We start from the raw sequence: 22639 nt of genomic DNA, 5'->3' as shown, positions 1-22639 counted from the left end.
AAACCCTTCCTCTGCCCATTACTCTACAGTCGTGACTGGCACTCTTGAGTGCTTTAGCTGTTTTCCTCAACAGTAGAAAAAGAAAAGGAATTTTGGCACGCTAGCGATTGTGGAAATCAAATATGGGCCTGTTCCACCTTAAAGGGCCTAGGCTCGTCTAAGTGTTTGGGTCTTGCAGAGTTTGGGCACCACCATATTTGGAGCGTGCCTACTTTGGGGCGGGAACCTCCTTGAGAGTGATTAGGTCAGCTCTGGGGGAGGTGACCTTGTTTGGTTTCTGGCACCCGAGAACAGTGGTGCACTGTTTCTGCTGCCTCCGTTTGTCTAATTGGCCCAGACGCCCCACCAGCGCGAGGCTGCCCCAGAGCTCCTCGCTGGCCACCCCCGCGGCCCGCAGCTCGGTAGAGGCGGGAAAGCAGCGCGCCTGCGCCGTGGGAACCGGGGCCGGAGGCGAAAAGCGGGGAGCGGAGGGGGGCCGTTGGAGCCTAGTAGCGTACAGAGCGGCGTGTGACGCGGGGACGCCGCGCGCTCCCAACGTCGCCCCGGTTTGACGCACACGGCACCAAACTGTGAGTTTCAGGGGTTATTTGGTCGGGTTCGTCGAGCCCCGAGTGGGTTTCGGGCCTGGGGGCTGTGGCGGCTGCGGGACTGAGGGTGGCGGAAGAAGTTGGGGGACCCGGCCTTCGGCGCTCGGGCCCGGGGAGCGACGCCCTAGGCTGGGTCCCAACCATCCAAAAGGACGCATTTTGCCGCACAGGCTAAGATGGCGGCGGCGGCCGAGGAGGCGGAGTTGGTGCTGCACAAGGAGCCCGGGCCCCGGGTTCGGGGAGGCGGCGGCCGCGGCGGCCGCGGGGGGCGGCGGAGCCTGAGGTGAGCGGCGGTGGCCGCCGCGGGGCGGGACTCGGCGGAGGTGGGGGGGGACCTTTCCACAGCGGCGTCGGAGGATCCGGTAGCGGACACAAAGGGGCTGAGCTGGGCACTAGACTTGGGGGTTTTGTTTAGTCACATGAAGCCGAGCAGCCAGTGAGCAGTAGGGGGAAGGGGCCGAGATCAGGCGGCTTGGGGAGCCTGGCGGTCGCCATTGCAATGCACTGAGTAACGGGGCGGTCCGAGGGCAGTCACCAACCCCTCTCGTCGGGGCTGCTCGGTCTTGGCCAGAAGCGCCAGCTCTGGCATTAACTGTAACACCCCTCCCCTAAGGTGGGACCAGAACCGCATAGCCCTCCCCGCCCCCCGTTCTGCAAGATCTTATGCCGCTAGGTGCCCGGGCAGTAACAGCAAGAGGTAAATCGCTCAAAGTGTGTGGGTTGCCAGGGGCTTGGTGGGTGTCCAGCTAAAGCTTTTTGCTTCTCCAGGTCTGATTCCCTGGCCTTTGTGTCCCTGGGAGCTTAATCTCTGCCAGAGGAAAGCAGGTGTGCTCCACTTCTCCCGTGAACCTGAAGATGAGTTGTCCCAGACCCTTCTCAGTGATTGGAAACTTAGGTGGTGGAGCTAAAGGTTTCTTGTTACCAGACTTCCACAGACGACTCTCGTGTTGGGATCCATCCATGGTTTAGCAACATTAGTGGAAAACTTTTCCTGAACTGTTGAAGTGATATTGACATAATTTTAGTTGTTATAAAACTTTTATGTTTAGACTTCAGATTTTGTGTGGTCATTAAGAAGTACTCAACGAGGGGATAAACACAACCCGGGGTCTGAATGATGGTCCTGTTTTGTATACAAGTTAAAAAGTTCAACAGAAATGCCAAAACACCATCATCTCTTCTGGCCATTCCTGACTAATGCCAGGCTTGTTGCATCTGGATGACAGATTAGATTTGCCTTAATAGTATATTGCCTCTCTGCAGTAGTTTAGGTACATTTTTTGGTCCTACAAGAAGGAAAGCATTTCAAAAAACGTAGACAACTCAAGTTACTCAAAGGAAGGATTCCTGCTGTTTGCCTTCAGTGCCATGTGTAAGTATCCAGGGAAATTGATGGCAGCAGTATTGCATTGGTAGGTCTGATAAGAAAAGATTAGTTTTTATGAAGAAGTTATAATTTAGTTTAGGAATTTTAATAGATGAAACATGAAGGCTTGGCTAGTATTAATGCAGTGATATGTATATTGCTGTTAAAATCACGGCAGTGTAAGGTTTAGAATTTCTAACAAAGTGATACTGCACTTAACGACTACATCATACTTTGTAGATAGGTATTAACTAGTATTTGAAGTACAAAATTTGGAAACAACTGTTTTGTTTTGGCCAGGTCATGTTAACAAATTAAATTACTTGATTGAAGGGATATTTAAACACATTTGAGTCTCTGTTCAAATTGAAATTTGAACTTTTCAACATTACTTAAAACTTGCGTTTTCCTTTTTTCAATATATATTTCCCCCTTTTAGCTTTTCTCCTAATAGAGAACAATCTTCTTGTATTAATGAATGGGAGATCAATTAACATTGGCAAAATGTATTACTGAATCATACAGTTTTACTCAGAGGACAACTATTTCTTACCCTGTCTTTTATGGTGTATCAAGAGCCAGAGATGATTAAGTTAGTGGCATAATGAAAAATTGTCTCTCAACTGCTACCCTATTGCCGTTTTCATTGATCACATTGCTGGGATGAGAAGGTAGTTGTCTGTAACTAATAATGATTAAAAAATAAAGCAGTGTGTTTGAGAATACTTGTTAATTAGGTACTATTATATTAAATAGAACTTCTGTGAAAATAAGTTAAAAACTTGTATTTAATGTGATATGATGACTTAGTTTTTAAAGTGACTTTCAGTGAAACAAATTCAGATGGAAAATACATTTCAGATAATTTCAGAGCAATGTTCATTTTGAACTTTGAGGTTTTAAAGAGCATTCTTGACCCAGAAATTTAAAAAAACTGAATAAACTTCTTGGAAGGTTTGAAATAACTGCCAGTACTACCAGTTATTACGTAAGAAATGAGATAGATGCTGAAAACAATGATGCTAGTGCCTTTCATTTTGTAATAGCATTGCAGTTGGATAAATGGACATGCCACTTACACCAGCCCTTGTTAAAAACAGCTTGTTAAGACTAACTACAACTACTACTACCGAGTAGTAGATCTGTAAAATCTGTTAGGAAATTCAACAAGTAGTAAAATCTCTTATGGTGGGATCCCACAGTTATCTTTAATTTCTTTGGATATCAAATTTAACAAAACCAGTTACATTGTCTTGAGGTTTTAAAGCTTTTATGGATCATTTAAATTATTGATTTTTCTAGGGAAGTTGATAAGCTATTTCTTAATTTTCAACACTATGTATGTAAGTGGATTCAATTACACTTTAGTCTTTTGATAATTAGGATTACCCTCAGATTATTTGTGATTAAAGAGTGAGTCTGTCACTTGCAAACATTAAACATTTTGCAGATTTAGTTTGCCATTCAAGTTACAAGAGGGAGAGTTTTGGTTGTGGTTGAAATGAGACTGGATTGTGTATTAGGAGGGGAAAAGAAAGACTCAAGGACAGTCACTAGAAGTGGTGGGGATACCTGCAATTTAGAGAAATTAATTGTCAGAAAAGATGAAGTTCATCTTTTTCTCATCCCAAATACACTGTTAGTGTTTAGGGTTACTTATTTAGGCTCTTTTCTCAGGGTATGATTCCAAAGGAAAAAAGTAGATCTTATTCTTATAGGAATGTTTTTGTCATGACTGTTTTTCAGGCAGATGGTAAGGCAGCTGTAGTTTGCACCGAATGCAGAAATGGGTATGTTGAATTACCCAGCCCTAATTTCATAGAATAACAATTTTTCCAGTCCTTTTAAAAAAACTGTTTAAAATCTTTTTAAATTGAAAGCCCTATAAAATAAACATAGAATGAAAGGTGGCTACTATAATATTTTGGATAGTCAAATGAGCTCCAATTTTTTTACATTTATTTGTTATCATTAATCTCTGGTATGGAGAATGTCTTTTGTAGATAGAGGATCTGTAAATATTGAAAAAGTTGAGATGTAGCACTGCCTGAAGCAGTTCTAGAAGTAGTGTCTTTTAATTCAGGTTTATTAGATATAGCTGCTTTTAACAGTGCAAACCATTTACACTATTGAATTTTGAGAGAATTGAGAATAATCAAACTGATTCTAGCATTAGCTCACCCTGCTGGTTGGCTAAAGTATTTCTCTTCTTCCCCCTCTTAAAAACAAGCAAACACTTAAGATCACTTGAGAACTAGCAGGTAGAACACCAAATTCAATTCATAGTCTTTCTTCAGGGAGATGGAGTCTCCGTGGAAAAGGTGTTTTGTCTTCTCTAGGGGCCATTTGCTCTACTGTTAAACTTAATTTTTTCTTAGATTTGCGAAAGTTGAGCTTTGGAGTTACTATTCTCTTTGAATTTACTGGGAACTCTTATGTGATTATGCGGAGTTAGTATGTTTTTGTTCTTTTCAATTCAAGGTAGGACATCCTTTGACAATTGAGAAATGTTAGCAAGAAAAACAAAAAATCCTGTGATATAACTTTCCAGGAGGAGAAAAGCAGAGGATTTCAAGAGGAAGAGGAGGAGGAGGATGCCAGGGCAGAAGCAACAGCATTGCACACTTCTCTTGGATGGGGGAAAATGAGACTTCATAAAGATTAGTGTTTCTAAGAGATTTCCGTTGCAATCTCCCTCAACTGATCTTTGCCCTACCTCTTCTCTCTGTAAGCTGTAGCCTTCCCATTTCATTTGGTATTCCTGGAACTGTGATCTTGTAAGTAACTTTGTGAAAAGTACAGATAAGTGATTTTGTTCCTTGAAATTTAATTCTATTAGTCTAGATTGTGATACAGTTGAAGTTGGTTAGAGTAATAAATACAGATTTTAGATATTAAGTCTTTTAGTGTGTAAGCCATTCATTGAAGTTGAAAATACAGCTTTTAAAAGACTTTTGTACAAAGTCCAGAAATTTAAAATATATTATGATCCAAATGGATAATTTAAAATTAAAAAGCCTAATAAAGTGTTAGGACTAAAGTACTTGAAAGTTTACACAGTATATTTACCTGTATTGTAACAATTATTTATCTAATTTTTATGAAAGATTAACATTTTTATCCTTTCTTCCATGATGTTCATCGTTTTACTTGAAAGCTTAGTGCATATCTTTTTCATCAGTTTCTTGAGGAAGATGTTAAATATAACTAGTACTTTCAAAACATCATTTATTGGGGAGGAGGTGATTCCCAGTTATTGTTGAATGGTTTGCAAAGGTGGATAAAGGCCTTGCCAGAGTTAAAATTAATTGCCCGTTGCTTATTGTTGACTTACTAAATATTATGCACACACTCACAAACACACATGTGTATATAAACCCACGCAGAAAATCATAATTGCATTTGTAATTACGCATATATAAATAGAGGCAGAATGAGGTAAGGTTTAAAAGTGTAACCTTTGAAGTAAAACTGGTGGGGTTAAAATCCAACTGTGTGAGTACTAGGCAAATGGATTTAACAATAATACCATCTTCATAGAGGTTTAGGGTTTACATTACATAATTCATGTAAAGTTCTTAGCTTTCTGGTATACAGTGAATGCTGAATAAATGTTAAATTTTAGAATAATAATAATTATTATTACCATTGTTTAATTATTTTTTCTATAGTAACTTGAAATTTTCACCTGGAGTGATTTGGAGTTGTATACTTTTTGCTAATGTTCCATTTTTAGACACGTCTGCAAAGGCAAGGTTGTTATAAAGGAAGTCAGAGGTGGGCATCAAAGTGTACTTTCTCCAGTTCTAGTAGCAAAAGCTGTAACCAGATTCAGTATTTCAGGAACACATTCCCTTTATGACTGTCAGCTGATGAATAAATGCACCTAGGAATGAGTGCGTTTTAGTGAAGTTATTTCCCAACCAGTGTGTTGGTTTGTCTTTGTTACAACATCCTGAATTTCTTCACTCTTCTTTAAATTTTTGACCAGGAGGAAGGTGGCGACCATTAGTAGAGAGAAGAGAGTGGGTGGCTACATATATTTATATGTAATGTACATATAAATCCCAGATGAGAGTGAGAGGTGGCTTCAACAGTAGTCAGATTGAGGAGAGGCATATTATCTTTGCATTGCTTAGTCTGAGTCGGGAATTTCCTCAAACAGCATTTCCTTTTGCCTTTTTCCTCTCCACGCTTTTCTTTGTTTTGTATATGCCTGTTCTGGTATGGTCTTAAACTTATTTCCCCTTTTAATTTTTCTTCTACCACTTACCCACTCCCCCCCCCCCCCAAATTTTAAGCTTTTTAAAACAATTGTAAAAGACAGCTGGTAAAAGTAATTTTAAGTTCACGTGAGGAGGGGTGTGAGTGTGAAATACCAGAAGTTTCATATATGCTTAAAAATTGTTTTCAGCAGTTTGAAAAATGAAGAGGGGAACGTTACTCATAATAATCTCATCACCATTGTGTAATCATTAGTGTTGAAGGAAAAGGAGATGAGACTGACATTAAGCATCTCCTATGTGTTCCTTATAATAATACCGTGCTGCCACTTGTCAAGTTATGCTGTGGTGGCATACCATATAAAGTGGAGGAAGATGGGCACGGATGTTAGCCCAGGGCCAGTCTTCCTCAGCAAAAAGAGGGGGATTGGCAGTGGATGTTAGCTCAGAGCTAATCTTCCTCACACACAAACAAACACACAAAATGTATAATAATACTGTGCTGTGTGTATTCCCATTTTACATGCAAGGAAACAGACTCAGGTCACATAGATAGTAAATAGTAGAGCAGCCAAGTTTGAATCTAGGTGAATCTTGATTCTACAGATGAGACCTCTCTGTTCTGCCTTCCTGTCGTTTCTATATGTCTATCCTTTAACCTAATTATATAATTGTAAGTTTTATCTCCTACTTGTAAAACTTAAAGTTATAAAAGCATTTTTCTGCCTACCCTTATTTCAAGTGGTGTCTTATTGCCCACATTGTTTATTCATACCACCATATAAAGGCTCTTTGTCTTGGCTGCTGGACATTGGTACAATGATATTGGTCAAAATGGAAGCTGCCTTTTTCTTTAGTTAGTGACTAAGATGAAAAATAATGTAGCTTAATCAGAATTTGCGCTCTTTGGGATTAGAAATGCTACAGGTTTAATAATACTCTCTATCCTTTCTGGTGCGACATTTTACTTAAAATTGTATATGTGTAAAATGTAGATGACATTTTCAGTTTATCACTATGTGAAAGCAGAACTTTTGTTATACTTTTATATTTTGAAATGCCTTAAGCTTCCTTGTTAAAAATCTTTAAAAAGTAATATTAAAATTAAATAGGTACTTAGATCCTGTGTAGTTACTATTAGTAATTTCTAATATAGTAATCTTTATAAAAGGACAAAAGCTTAATATTGAATTCTTACACTCTCATTGGATAGATGACATATATTAAAAGGTAATTTGTGGGGCGTTTATAAATAGATTGTATAGGTTAGCACTGCCCAATAGAAACATGTTGAGCCACAAGTGTAATTTAAAATTTTCTATAGCCACGTTAAAAAATAAAAAGACGTAGGTAAAATTAATTTTATTAATGTATTTTATTTAACCCAGTATATCCAAAGCATTATCATTTCAATATGTAAATGTGATTGAGATATTTTGCATTCTTCTTTTTTCACACCAAGTCTTCAAAATCCAGTGTGTGTTATGTACTTAAAGCACGTCTCAATTCAGACTAGCCAGACTTCAAGTGCTCGCTAGCCACATATGGCTACCATATTGGACAGTGCAGATACAGATACTAAGTTTTGTACAAGTATGGAGAAAGGATAAAGTAGAAATTGAACTAAGCCTTAATAAAGGATAGCTGAGAAAAGAGGATGTTGGAAAAGAATGTTCCTGTAAAGAAGTGGTAGGAAATAAAATATGAGATAAAATTTGAAACCTGATAATAGAGTGGCTTGAATCCAATTTAGGAAATTTGGTTTGTATGGGGGGTGTGTGTGTGTGAGACATTATATGTTGGAGGGTACCTAATTCATGTACCTAATTCATGTCTTGTACATGAGCGCTTGATGAATATTAATATCTAAGTGAACTAATATGAGGCAGAATAAGAAAGATGCCAGAAGAGTACTTGCTTTGTGAGTGTTCTAAGGGGAAAGAATTGCATTTAGGGAATGTTGGTATTCTATGACTAGCAGTATGATGGAGAATGAGCAAAAAGGATGAGAACTGAGAAAAGGTTTTTAGATTTGACCTTTATTGGTGACTTGTTTTTAAATATTTTATTTAGATATAACTTACATACAGTGAAGTGCACAAATCTTGTGAGTACAACTTGATGAAATTTTACATATAAATATACCCGGAAAACTACTACACAGATCAAGATGTATAACAGTTTCTGCACTGAAAAAGGTGCCCCCTCCTGTTCATTCCCCCTCACAGAAGTATTCTGACTTCTATCACCATAAATAAGTTTGACTTATTTTTGAACTTGTTTATGGCATATTTGTCCTACCTTCCAAGGGTAATGAGAATTGATGCTTGAATCTATCTCTTTTCTATCCTTGTTTGGCATAGCTGTGTGAATTTGGAGGTAAATGAGATGATAGGTAGTTGGTACTGTGGCCCTTCTGTTTTTTTCCAGTGTGGTTTATGCCAAGATCAGAGAGATGTTTCTTAGTTTTCATTAATAGTAACCCTTTAGAGGTTAGTTTTATGACTGGAAAATTTGTTTAGAATGCAGAGATTTGAATTGCTTCCACAGATAACATAGTTGTCTGGCTTGCTTTCATTATAGTACTCGCTAGGCATATAGCCAAGAAGTAGATAGAGCAGGTCTTGGATTGCCTCCTTATATAGATGCCTTTTGGATCCTCCTTAGTAGTAGCTTCTAGGCATTATGTAAGTTAGCTTTCAGGCATTTCAGGTTACTTAATAAGGTATTTGAGTATTTCTGATTGTGACTGTAGGAGTAGTTAATAAATTGGTGTACTTCTGTTTACAGGTAAGTATCCACTCTCAACCTGAAAGATTTTGACCTTTATTTGTGTGTAAAGAACTAGAATGTTCCCTCAAGGACAGTTGCACAGACGTTTGGTTAAAATCTATGAAGGACACTTTATAAACTGAGAACTGAAATGGAATTATTGATCATGATTTTTGCCTCTACTGCTTGAGTCATTTTTATTTTTCAAATGGAATTAATGGTTACAGCGTTGTTTTTCATAAATATTGAGCTGTAGAGGCCTTATTGTAGTGTAACAATTGGTGCCTTGGGGAGAAAGATTTTTTTTCTAATATGTGTATTACTTATAATCAAGTTGTAAAAAGTACATAACAATGAAAATATGTATTGTAACATTCAAGTATGCCTAGTTTTGAGGAATAGATATATTTTGTAAATGGTGGAGAAATGGACATGAAAATACTTTCTCATTAACTTTTGGGTTATGAATGCTTTTTGCTTATGAATGAAAATACTTTAAAAGAAGTTTTGTTTTTTTGAATTTGTAATAAGTTTGCTTAATATACTCTTGCTCCAAGAATTTTAATAGTTGTCTTGAAGAAATAAAATCTCATCTGTCAACTTTTATGTAGGTTTTGTATTTGTGAAGTATAGAAGGCTAAAGCAAAATTGGTTAATTAGACATTGAAAAATTATGTTTATTATCTACAAAATATTAAGACTTATTTGTAATACCTTTTTTGGGCTAGATTTAGAAAATCACAAGCAAAACAATTAAAATATTATTAATTAGCAGCTTTAAGAGCTGACTTCTATGTGTAGAAAAAAATACATTTAAGGGTATGTTCTATGTTTTTGTGTTGCTTTGACAAAAATGAATGTTATATTTGGATTTAGTTTTGGGAGATTTGTTTTTTTGTATTCAGAAAAACCTTGTTTGTGTGATTGTATTTTCCCCGACCTTCGCTTATTTTAATTGGATTAGTTATGCAAAATTCACTTAGTACTTCAGTAGAGGCAAGTGTGCAGATATGCAGAGCAAAGGATATGCTTCCTGCTGTGCCAAAGAGCTCATGATTTAAGGCACAACTTGATGAGCACTTAATAATGAAATATTAAAATTACTGAGCTGACACAAAATAATATGAATGATCTATAATAAGACTGGATTAATTAATAAAGCTTCCTGGCAAGAATAATTTTTTATCTAGGTTTTGAAGAAGTGGCATGTATAGGTTGGTAGAGAGGGAAGGGAATATCAGCTAGGAGGAAAGGCATGTTAAAAAGCACAGAGATGGGAATTGTGGAATGGAATCATTTTCCTTGCTTGAAGTAGAGTCTATTTTAGATGAATGTAATGAAAACTAAAGTTGGTAAGATTGTGGCTTGAGCTGGAGGGATCTAAAGAAGTTTGGATTAGAAATTAGAAATAAGGAGTTCTACTGATGGCCATTGAACAGAAATACATGAAGAAAAATGAGAAAGATTAGCAGCCAGGTATAACATGATTGGAGAAGAGACTGAAGTGAGGAAGGCCATTTAGAGATTATTATCCTGGTGGGTGGGTAGGGAGGGTATATTAAGAGTAAGGATGGTTAGTTTTAAAATAAAGCAGGTGAAATACGTGGTTCCTAACTTTGTAGTGCAAAGTTAAGAATAGAACAGTTTTATTATCTTTTGGTATTGAAAATAAATTTACTTGGACACACAGTTTGCAAATAAGTTATTAACACTAATTGAGGTACATCTGCCTTATTCTATAAAAAAACTGATGATTTTTTTTTCCTTTTTTTTCGCTGAGAAAGATTCACCCTGAGCTAACATCTGTCGCCAGTCTTCCTCTTTTTGCTTGGGGAAGATTTGCCCTGAGCTAACATCTGTGGCCAGTCTTCCTCTATTTTGTATGTGGGTCGCTGCCACAGCATGGCTGATGAGTGGTGTAGGTCTGCGCCTGGGATCTGAACCCACAAACCTGGTCCGCTGAAGTGGAGCCTGCTGAACTTAACCACTACTCCACTAGGCAGGCCCCAACTTTTTTTTTTTTTTTGAAAAGAATATCTTATATTTATGCATATACTGCATTTGATTTTACACATTTCACACATGACCTCAGTAAGTCTAATCACTATGAGAAAGGATGACAAGTAGCTGTGCTAGTCTAGAAACAAGTTATTTGCTGGCCAAAGTTATCATCATGCCAAGTACATAAAGACTACATGGAATAGTATAATTATGTTTTTCATTTTTCCAAGCTTTTTTTTTCCTTTAAGTTTCATTTGAAAACTAGGTAAAACCCAAGAATGTTATACTATAGTGGTATTTTTCAAATTGCTAGTACTTTGAACTTAAAAAAATTGAGATGACTAGTAAGAAGAGCTTGTAATTGTAATGCTGTATTTTGAGTTAGTACTTTTTTGCCATGGTTTAAGAGACATGCTAATTGGTATAAGGGTTGGTGAGAAAAAAGGAGATAATAAAAATTAATAATCTGGACTGCCAATGTTTAAATTTGTTTTAAAATGAATACTTGTTTTAAAATATAGGAACAGTTGAGAACACTCTGCTTTTATAGGGAAAAAATATTCCTAAAATATATGTAGAAATATATATTAATTTATTTATACATATTTATTATTCTACACTATATAGAAATTTGTATTCCTAAAATATAGTTTCTAATATAGAAGAATTAGAAAAGTCAGTTATAGAAGTAATATAATTTAAAATATTTTTCTGCTTTTTTTTTTAGAGTTAGTAAATAGAACAGAGTTTGGGAGTTATAGCGTCTTAGAATTTTATGATAGTATGTTAACCTTATTATAACAAATTTATATTTTACCCATTCTCACAGTTAATACAGACTTAACTTCAGTTAGTAAAGAAGTTAGTGAGGTTTCTGGCAACATGGTAAGGTAGGGAGGTACATTTGACTCTGTCCATGTTACCTGTTGAGGCAAATCAGCTAAAGCAAAAGAGAAAAGGTTGTCCCCTACTATCACTGAGAAGTAGAGATTTCATCCTCATCTCTGAAATTTGGATTTTCTGTATAGATAGTATGGATGAGAAGGGATGACAGCAGAACTATCTACTGTTCCCCCATTAGCCTGATGAACTAGTGGTGTGGGAATGGGAAGCTTGCCTGAAAGCCCTGCCCTGAACCTCTTTCTTAAATAGCTCTCTGTTTATACTTATCTGTGGCTGCACTCTTCTTGGAAATAGACCCATCCCCACCTGTGTACGCTGCCTTGGGTCTCTGCAAGCTGAAAAGCAATGAAAAATCCCTACATGCGTGAGGAGAGGCAGCAGTTTGAAAGGGATGGGGTCTAGGAAACCAAACTGACTATTCCATATACATTGATCCTGCTGAAACAGCTCGTGCAGGAAAGAGGTGGAGGAGATAGAGATAACTTTCAGTGGCTGTGGTGGACCCAAAAGTGCTACGTCAGTGAATGTCTTAATAGTGGCAATGCCATTAACAGTGATACAAATGGCATCCTAAGTAGATGTCCTTTAGTGGGATATTGCTTGCCTAACCTCCAGTTTCATCTTGTTTTTCAAGCCTTATTCACCAGCTTTGCTGTCCAGTTTGAGTACCCGATAACTCTTCGAGCAGCTTTTTCTTAATTTAACTGGAATTGATTTCTTCCTCCCCCTCCCCCTTACAAATTGGATTAAAAATTCATCATGTGTGGTTTTATGAGTTTTATCTAAGTCAGAATGACACAAATGTTGAAAATAAAGGAATGGCAAAAATAACAGTGAAACTTGCAAATTTCATTGATATCAAGCAAAAGATAAAACCTTTCTAGACCAAAACTTTTGAGTGAAAAAATAAAAAATTTTTAATTAATAAAAAGTTAGGATACTAAACAATATCAGGCTTGAACTTTTGTGTGATAAATTCAAACAAATAGTATTGAAACATATGAAGTAGAGTTTCCTTAGAGAAATTGGTTAACACCAGTCTTTTTGGGGACTTTACCTCTCAGAATTTAATAGATCAAGTAAACAAAAATTAAGACTGTAAAGATTTTGATAGCTGGGGGTTGGCCCGATGGCGTAGGGGTTAAGTTCACGCGTTCTGCTTTGGTGGCCTGGAGTTTGCTGGTTCGGATCCTGGGCGTGGACCGATGCAACTCATCAGGCCATGCTGAAGTGGCATCACGTATAGAAGAGCTACAACTCTACAGCTATGATACACAGCCATGCACTGGGGCTTTGGGGAGATAAGGGAAAAAAGAGGAAGATTGGCAACAGATGTTAGTGCAGGGCCAATCTTCGGGAAAAAAAAAATTGCATTCCTCCTAGAAAAGAGAATAACTTAAAAAAAAAAGATTTTGATAGCAATATACTTTATTTAATAGGTGTATGTCAAACTTTGTTCCCAATAGAGAATACACATTCTTTTCAAATTCCTGTGAATTTTTTTTAAATTGTCTTGGGCTTCAAAGAGAATTTGAAGTTTTAAAACAGAGAAATTGTATAGACCAGTATTTTTTAACTACAGTGTAGTAAAACTAGACGTTAAAGCCAAAATGGTTGTAACTACTTGGATGATTAAAACTCTGTGTCCTATTGGAACTCAAACTTAAATTTCATACTATTTAGAAATGAACAACAATGAGGACATGACACATGAAAAATCATCACATATTGGGGCTGGCCTGGTGGCGCAAGTGGTTAAGTGCGCGCGCTCCGCTGCGGCGGCCCGGGGTTCGCCGGTTTGGATCCCAGGTGCACACCAACGCACTGCTTGGCAAGCCATGCTGTGGCGGTGTCCCATATAAAGTGGAGGAAGATGGGCATGGATGTTAGCCCAGGGCCAGTCTTCCTCAGCAAAAAAAAAAAAAAAAAAAAAAGTATTGGCAGTTCTTAGCACAGGGCTGATCTCACACACACAAAAAATCACATATTACATGAATATTCATTTAAACAGTGGATTAAATAACCATTTACTTTGTTTACTATCAGATCCTTACTAGAATTATAATAATGGTTTTAAAAAAGGCATAGGGTGTCAAAGACAAAACTGAAGACTTGATCACAGAAGTAAAACTTTGGAAACTGGATAGCAACAAGTGGTAACTTACTTTGTAGATCTGAGAAAACGGAATTTTTTGCTGTTAGTGGAGAAGGCCTAGAACTGGTGCTCTAGAGCTCTGGGATGCTTCCATACCTTCAGGAATTTCAGGTACCTTGAAAAAATTGTCTAAAAGTCTGTAATAACAAGGAAGCAACACTCATGGTGCCAGGAAAGGGTCTTTTACCTTCATCCAGGTTTCTTCTCTAATGTTCAAAGGAAGAATCTCTGTACTTGAGAGCACTAGGCACAGCTCAAGTTAAGGATGTCACACTGAAAAACAGAGTTGAGTAGAAATCTACATGTTGAACTGGGAATCATCACTGAACTCTTTTCCCCTCCAAGTTCTGAGAATACTGGGTTTCAGGCTTCTAACCCCAGATGTGAGATTGGAAGAGTCATCCGGTTATAGCAAACTGATGATCAGGAAAAAAGACCAACAGTTAATAACAGGTGGGGATCCACCAGGGAAATGGCCCAGACTGATCATCTTACAGTGACACCTACCCATTAACACAGAATTTTTAGGTAACTTGTAAGTGTTTCATTTTAAAATACGAGATTAAGGATCATTACACGTTTGAGGGTAACCTCAGTATGTAAGAGAAGAAGGAAATGGAAACAATTCAAGAAGAAGGAAACTTTTTTTAAAGAAGTTATTGATATCTTTGGAAGTAAGGGGATAATTGTTTCTTTGGAACAAGAAAGGATGCTATAAAACAATTCTCAGAAAACAAAGAAGAGCTCTTAAATATTTAGAATGTGAAATACTTTTTTTTTTTTATAATTTTATTTATTTATTTTTCCCCCAAAGCCCCAGTAGATAGTTGTATGTCATAGCTGCACATCCTTCTAGTTGCTGTATGTGGGACGCGGCCTCAGCATTGCTGGAGAAGCGGTGCGTCGGTGCGCGCCCGGGATCCGAACCTGGGCCGCCAGTAGCAGAGCGCGCACACTTAACTGCTAAGCCACTGGGCTGGCCCTAGAATGTGAAATACTTAATAAAAGGATTGAAAATATGGAATATGAAATACAGAAGAGTTAGAAATTTAAAATATTAAATTCTTAATAGAAAGTTGGAGGATAAAATTGAGATGTCCCACCAAGCAGGACAAAAAGATGTAAAGTAGGAGAAAATAAGAAAATTAGAGGCTCACACTTCACAAGTTCAACACGTGATAAATAAGGATTTGAGAATGGGAGAAAATGGATGGAGGAAATTATTTGAGAATAATTGAACAAAAAGCTTGTGTTTCCACATTGAAAGGGCTCACAAGAATGCTCAGCATAGTGATGAAAAAAAAAGTACATCATGATGAAGTTTCAGACACCAGAAATAAAGGGAAGATCCTAAAAGCTTTTGAATATGGAGCATATAAAAGAGATTAGGAACCAAGAACATTGGAAAGTAATTGATGATGGAATAATGCGTTCAAAATCCTGAAGGGCAGTTACTTCCAAACTGCTAATTCTGTACCTTGCCAAGCTGTCAAATGTGGGAGTAGGCTAAAATTATGAAACACATGAAGTTGTTAGAATATTTACTTCAAATGCACTGTATCTCAGGAAGTTACTAGAGGACATGGGCTCCATCAAAATGATGAGGTAGATCAGAAAGAGGAAGGATCCAGGAAATAGGATCCAGTACAGGAAAGAAGTGGAGAGAATACCTAGGATGGTGGTGAAGGGAGATCTAAGGAAGGTGGCTATGCAGCAGATCTGAAGAGTGATCAGTTTAGATTGGGAGAGGAGGACAAAAGAATCTAGATGGTATGTCTTTAGAAAAACACAGATCCAAAAGAAATAGAGGGGGTTTTTGTGATTATTCATAAGGGATATTTGTAGTTTTGTTTTTCTGTGATGTCTGTCTGGTTTGGGTATGAAGTTGCTAATGGCCACATAAAGTGAGTTAGGAAGTGTTCCCTCCTCTTCTATTTTTTGGAAGAGTTTGAGGATTGGTGTCAATTCTTCTTTGAACATTTGGTTTAAAGGTTGATTTCACCAGACAAGTCATCCGGTCCTAGGTTTCCTTCTAGGAAGTGTTTTCATTACTCACTCAATCTCTTTACTTGTTACAGGTCTTCAGATTTCCTGTGTCTTCTTGAATCAGTTTCAGTAGTTCGGTTTTTTCTAGGAATTTATGCATTTCGTCTAGATTATTTCTTGCCATACCGTTGTTCCTAGTATTCAGGAACAACTAAACACTAAAAAGGAAAAAAAATAATTTTTTTCTTATTTCTTATTATAAGGTCAATGGTAATGACCCCCTTTTCATTCCTGATTATAATAATTTGTCTTCTTTTTTTCTTGGTCAGTGTAGTTGAAGGTTTATCAATTTTGTTGATAATTTTAAAGAACCAGCTTTTGGTTTCATTGATTTTTCTCTATTATAATTTTTATGTTCTCTGTTTTATTTATTTTTGCTGTAATCTTTATTATTTCTTTCCTCTGTCTGATTTGGGTTTAGTTTGCTCTTTTTCTGGTTTCTTAAGGTGGAAATTTAGGTTGTTAATTTAAGATCTTTTTAATGTAAGCACATATAGCTATAAATTTACCTTTAAATACTGGTTTCGCTTCATCCCATAAGTTTTGGTGTATTGTGTTTTTGTTTTCATCTCAGCATATTTTATAATTTTCCGTGTGTGATTTCTTCTTTGCCGTATTGGTTATTTAGGAGTTTGTTGCTTAATTTTCACATATTTGTTAATTTCCCAAATTTCCTTCTGTTATTGATTTCCAGTTTCATTCCATTGTGTTTAGAGAACATACTTTGTGTCATTTCATTCCTTTTAAATTTATTGAGAAGTGTTTTATGGCCTAACATGTGGTCTCCTGGAGAGTGTTACATGTGCACTTGAGAAGAAAGTGTGTTCTGCTGTTGTTGAGTGGAATCTTCTGTAAATGTTAAGTCTAGTTAGTTTATAGTGTTCAAGTCTTCTGTTTCCTTGTTGGTTTTCTGTTGGGTTCTGTTATTGAAAGCGAGGTATGTAAGTCTCCAACTATTTTTGTTGTTTGCTTTTTCTGTTGTTTATTTCTCCTTTCAATTCTGGAAGTTTCTGCTTCATATATTTTGAGTCTTTGTTGTTTGAGGAATATATGTTTATAATTAATAAGTATCTTTTGATGGATTGACCCTTTTATTATTATAAAACTTCCTTCTTTGTCTCTAGTAACAATTTTTTTTTCTTAATGTCTATTGTGTCTGATAAGAGTATAGCCACTTCAGCTCTCCTTTGGTTATTGTTTGCATGGCATATCTTTTTCCATCCTTTTGCTTTCAACTTATTTGAATCTAAAGTGTTTCTTATAGACAGCATATAGTTAGATTGTATTTTTTTTACCCATTCTGCCAATCTCTGCTTTTTGATTGGAATGCCCAATTAATTTGCATTTAATGTAATTACAGATCAGGTAGGATTTATGTCTGCAGAATATGTTGCTGTTTGTTTCCTGTAAGTCTTAAGATTTTTTTCTGTTGTTGTTCCTGTATTCCTCTACTGTTGCCTTCCTTCATGCTAAATAGATTATTTTCTAGTACCATTTAAATCCCTTGTTGGTTTTTTCACTGTGTATTTTTTTCATTTTCTTAGTGGTTGCCCTGAGAATTACAATTAATAACTTTATTTCAATCTAGTTCAAATTCATATCAACTTAATTTCAATAATATACAGAAATTTCGCTCCTGTAATAGCTTCATTCTTTTCCCTTCCTTTGTGCTTTTATCATGCAAATTACATCTTTATATGTCTTTTAAATCAGATAGGAGGAAAAAAGAGTCACAAATTTAAAAATTATACTGTCTTTTATATTTACCTATCTAGTTATCTTTACCATGCTCCTTATTTCCCTAGGTAGATTTGAGTTACTGTCTAGTGTCCTTTCATTTCAGCCCGAAAGACACTCTTTAGTATTTCTTGTGCAGCAGGTCTGTTAGCAACCAATTCTCAGTTTTTGTTTATCTGCGAATGTCTTAATTTCTCCTTCATTCTTGAAAAGTAGTTATAGAATTCTTGGTTAACAGTCTTATTTTTTCAATACTTTGAATATGTTTTCCCATTGCCTTCTGGCCTCCATGGTTTCTAATGAGAAACTAACTGTTAATTTTTTTGAGGATCTCTATATGTGACAAGTTGCTTATCTCTTGCTTCTTTCAGGATTCTCTTTGTTTTTTTGACAGTTTGATTATGATGTGTCTAGGTGTGGGTCTCTTTGAGTTTATCCTACTTGTAGTTCCTTGAGATTTTTGGGCTTTTAGATTGATGTTTTTCATTAAATTTGGGGGAATTTTCAATCATTATTTATTCAAATATTCTTTCTGTCCCTTTCTCCCCTCTTTCCTTCTGGGACTCCCATTATGTGTATGTTGGTATGCTTAATGGTGTCCCTCAGATATCTTAGACTCTATTCTTTTTTTTTCTCTTTTCTGTTCCTCAGAGTGGATAACCTCAATTGACCTATCTTCAGACTCACTGATTTTTTCTTCTACCTGCTCAAATCTGATGCTGAAACCTTCCAGTGAATTTTTCAATTTAGGTATTGTAGTTTTCAACTCTAGAATTTCTGTTGTTGTTTTTCATGATTTCTGTCTCTTTATTGATATTTTCTATTTGTGAAATATCCATCTCATTCTTTCCTTTAGTTCTTTAGACATGGATTTCCTTTAGTTCTTTGAACATGTTTAAAATAGCTGATTTAAAAACTTTGTCTAGTAAATCCAATGTCTGGGTTTCCTCAGGGACAGTTTCTATTTACTGCTGTTTTTCTTCCATGTGTATGAGCCATATTTTCCTGTTTTTTTTTTTTTTTCCTTAATGTCTTGTCATTTTTTGTTGAAAACTGTACATTTTAAACAATATGGCCACTCTGATAATCAGATATTCTCCTCTGGCCAGTGTTTGTTGTTAAGTTTGTTTAGTGGTTTTTCTGAACTAATCCTGTAAAATCTGTATTCTTTGTCATGTGTAACCACTGAAATCTCTCTACTTGGTTAGCTTAGTGGTCAACTAATAATTGGACAGAGATTTCCTTAAATGCCTGGGACCAGTAAGTTTCCCAGTCTTTGTTGAGAGGTTCTGTGTCTGTTGGAGCATGCCTTCAGCACTCAGCCAGGAAGTTTGTAACTTTGCCTTATCCTTCACTTCCTGCTTTTGCAGAGCTTTCCAATTAGCCAGAGGTGGGTGCTAACACCTGTGCCAGTCTTCCTTCATTTTTTGAATACGGGATGCTGCCACAGCATGGCTTGATGAGCTGTGTGTAGGTCCATGCCCAGGATCCGAACCTGCGAACCCTGGGCCACCAAAGTGGAGTGTGTGAACCCAACCACTATGCCACTGGGCTGGCCCCCGGCTTTTCTCTTTAAGCTTTTTAGTTAGCTTATTGTTTGTCTCAACTGTTATCCACTGCCTTGGCAATTGTTTGCCAATCAGAGGCAAACAGTTGCCTCTCATTGTTTTTGACAAATGGTCTTGGGGAAAAGACTTTTTTTGCACTGGGTGAGCTCAGACTCAGGTCAAATTAAGATTGCTTTGGGAGTGGAGTGTTCTAGAAAACTACCAGACATGTCAAATAACGACAGTCCTCTGGGAATGGAGTAGTGAGGGAGTTCCCATTCTCTTCTGCCCCCCTCAGGTAGCTGCCAGGTTGCTGGTTTTCACCCGGCTTGTGGACTGTTGGCTTTCAAAGCTACTGTGGAGCTGGAGTGGGAGGTTGGGAATAGGGCAAAACAAAATGACACAAAGTTTGCTGGTCTTATCAAGATTTAGCCATCTTTCTTGAATAAACTTTCCCTAGATTGCTGCAAGCCTTTGATTAATTTCTAGAGTTTGGAAAACAACTGGGGTTTTGCCAGTGTTCTTGTTGGTTTTATAGAGGAGATGATTTTCAAATATCTGTATTTTGGTATTTTTGCTGATGTCTTACTGTTTTGAGAGTTCTTTTATATTTTAGATATGAGTGTTTTGTTAAGTTTGTAGCTTGCAAATATATTCTCCAAATCTGTCACTTGTTTTTAATCCTCTTCACAGGATCTCTCTCAGAGTAAAATATTTTCATTTTGATGAAGTCCAATTTGTCAAATTTTTCCTTGCATAGATCATGCTTTTGGTGTTATTTCTAAGAACTCCGTTTCTAGCTCTGGATCTTGATGATTTTCTCCTATCCTCTATAAGATTACAGTAGTCCCCCCTGATATGTGGTTTTGCTTTCCACGGTTTCAGTTACCTCAGTCAACCATATTAAATGGAAAATTACAGAAATAAATAGTTCATAAGTTTTAAGTTGTTTGCTGTTCTGAGTAGTGTGATGAAATCTTGTGCCGTCCCGCCCGGGATATAAATTACCCCTTTGTCTAGTATGTCCATGTTATATATGCTAACTGCTCGTTAGTCACTCAGTAGCCATCTCGGTTATCAGATTGACTGTTGTGGTATTTCGGTGCTTGTGTTCAAGTAACCCTTATTTTACTTAATAATGGCCCCAAAGCTCAAGAGTAGTGATGCCAGCAATTCGGATAGGCCAAAGAGAAGCCATAAAGTGCTTCCTTTTAGTGAAAAGTTAAAAGTTCTCAACTTAGTAAGGAAAGAAAAACTGTCATGTGCTGAGATTGCTAAAATCTGTGGTAAGAACGAGTCTTCTGTCTGTGAAATTGTGAAGAAGGAAAAAGAAATTCGTGCTAGTTGTGCTGTTGCACCTCAAATATGTATGTATAGGGAAAAAACGTAGTATATATAGAGTTTGGTACTCTTGGTGGTTTCAGGCGTCCACTGGGGGTTTTGGAACATATCCCTCTTGGATGAGGGGACACTATTATAATAATTTTATGTTTTACATTTAAACCTGTAATCCATTTTGAATTAATATTGGTATAGAGTGTGAGATTTGGGTTGGTGTGTGGTTTTTTTTTTTTACTATGTATATCCACTTGCTCCAGCACTAATTGTTGAAAAGACTTTTTCTTCCATTGAATTGCATTTGCACTTCTGTCTAGCCTCATGTGGGGCTATGGTATGATTTTGAGCGTTTATAGAAGGGATATGAATTAAGTCATTTTCTTATGTAGGAGGCAATCAGATCCCAACTGAAAAATCAAGATACCAGTATAACTATATTGTTTAGAAATGAGAGGGAGAAGTGTTAGGGAAAGGGTGGTGAGTAATAGGAGGCAATCAGATCCCAACTGAAAAATCAAGATACCAGTATAACTATATTGTTTAGAAATGAGAGGGAGAAGTGTTAGGGAAATGGTGGTGGGTAGTGCTGTCTTTCATAATAAGCTTTATTTGATTTTTAAAATATACATTTGTGTAACTTTAATTCAAATAAAAACCAAATACTATAGGATAATGCCTATGCCTTACTTAAGGGAAAATTTAAAGCCTTAAATGTCTATTTTTTTGTTTTGCAATGTTTTTACTGTGGAGAAAATACTCAAAATACAGCATGGAAAAAATTGTACAACTCAGATATTCAAAAGCGGCATACCTGCTTAATCACCCCCTACTCAATAGTTAAAACATTGCCAGATCCTCCACTTTGCCACCTCCCAATCACGCGTTTCTCTTTCCTTAGGAGACTACCATTCTATCTTTTATGATAGTCAGTTTTTTGCTTTATATTTTTACCATTTAAAAGTACTTTTTTTTTTTTTGAGGAAGATTGGCCCTGCGCTAGCATCTGTTGCCAATCTTCCTCTTTTTCTTTTTTCTCCCCAAAGCCCCAGTGTATAGTTGTGTATCACAGTTGTAGAGTTGTAGCTCTTCTATGTGGGATGCCGCCTCAGCATGGCTTGATGAGCAGTGGTAGGTCCGCACCCAGGATCTGAACCTCGAACTCTGGGCCGCCGAAGTGGAATGTGTGAACTTAAACTGCTACACCACTGGGCCAGCCCCTAAAAGTACATTTTTGAACTATGTATTTTTTTCCTGTTAATGAAATTTATATAAATGGATCCTGGCTTTTTCAGCAGTGTTTGTGAAATTCATCTCTATTGTTGCATATAACTAGTTCATTTTCATTGCCGTACAGTATATTATATGGGTATCCCACACTTTATTTGTTCTATTACTGATTGAAATTTGGGTTGTTTCCACTTTTAGGCTTTTATGAGTAATGCTGCTGTGCATTTCTTTGTACATGTTTCCTAGTGCACACATGGAAACATTTATATTTAGTAAATATCTAGGAGTTTAATAGCTTGGTTTTAGAGTGTATTTGTGTGATTTCAGAAAATATTCAAAACTTTTTTTCCCAAAGTGTTTGTAACAATTTATAATCTCAACAACAAAGTTCCTTTTGCACTTCATCTTCATCAACACTTTGTATTGTTAATCTTTAATTTTAGCCATTCTACACACTGAGATACCAGTGTGTAGTAGTATTTCATAGTGGTTTTATTTTCCATTTCCTTGTCCAAATGTTATTGTACCTTTTTATATGTTTATTGGCCAGGTTTTGTAAATATTTTGTGTGTATTTGAAAAGAATGTGTATGCTACAGTTTTTTGGGTGAAGTGTTTATATGAGTCTAAGTCAGTTTTGTTAATCACGTTGTTTAAAACTTCTACATCCCTACCAATTTAGTTTCTGCATACTGGTTCCATTAGAGAGATTTGTTGAAATCTTCTGCTGCCATTATG

The 22639-nt window shown here is 36.8% G+C and overlaps 1 protein-coding gene across 8 annotated transcripts in view; it reads left to right on the top strand.

Moving 5' to 3' along the window:
- Window positions 1-285: 285 nt before the first annotated feature.
- The window catches only part of ZNF644 (zinc finger protein 644), a 120700-nt gene continuing 98346 nt past the window's right edge, over window positions 286-22639 (top strand). The window contains exons 1-3 of one of the 8 annotated variants that reach the window (XM_058538495.1): window positions 286-569; window positions 758-870; window positions 1356-4730. The gene's annotated coding sequence lies outside the window, so the exon portion shown is untranslated. The other 7 variants (XM_058538494.1, XM_058538492.1, XM_058538499.1 and 4 more) reach the window with 7 other exon arrangements.

The sequence above is a fragment of the Diceros bicornis genome, chromosome 4, assembly GCF_020826845.1.
Source record: "Diceros bicornis minor isolate mBicDic1 chromosome 4, mDicBic1.mat.cur, whole genome shotgun sequence".
Classification (NCBI taxonomy): domain Eukaryota; kingdom Metazoa; phylum Chordata; class Mammalia; order Perissodactyla; family Rhinocerotidae; genus Diceros; species Diceros bicornis.
This window is presented reverse-complemented; position numbering and strand designations above follow the sequence as displayed.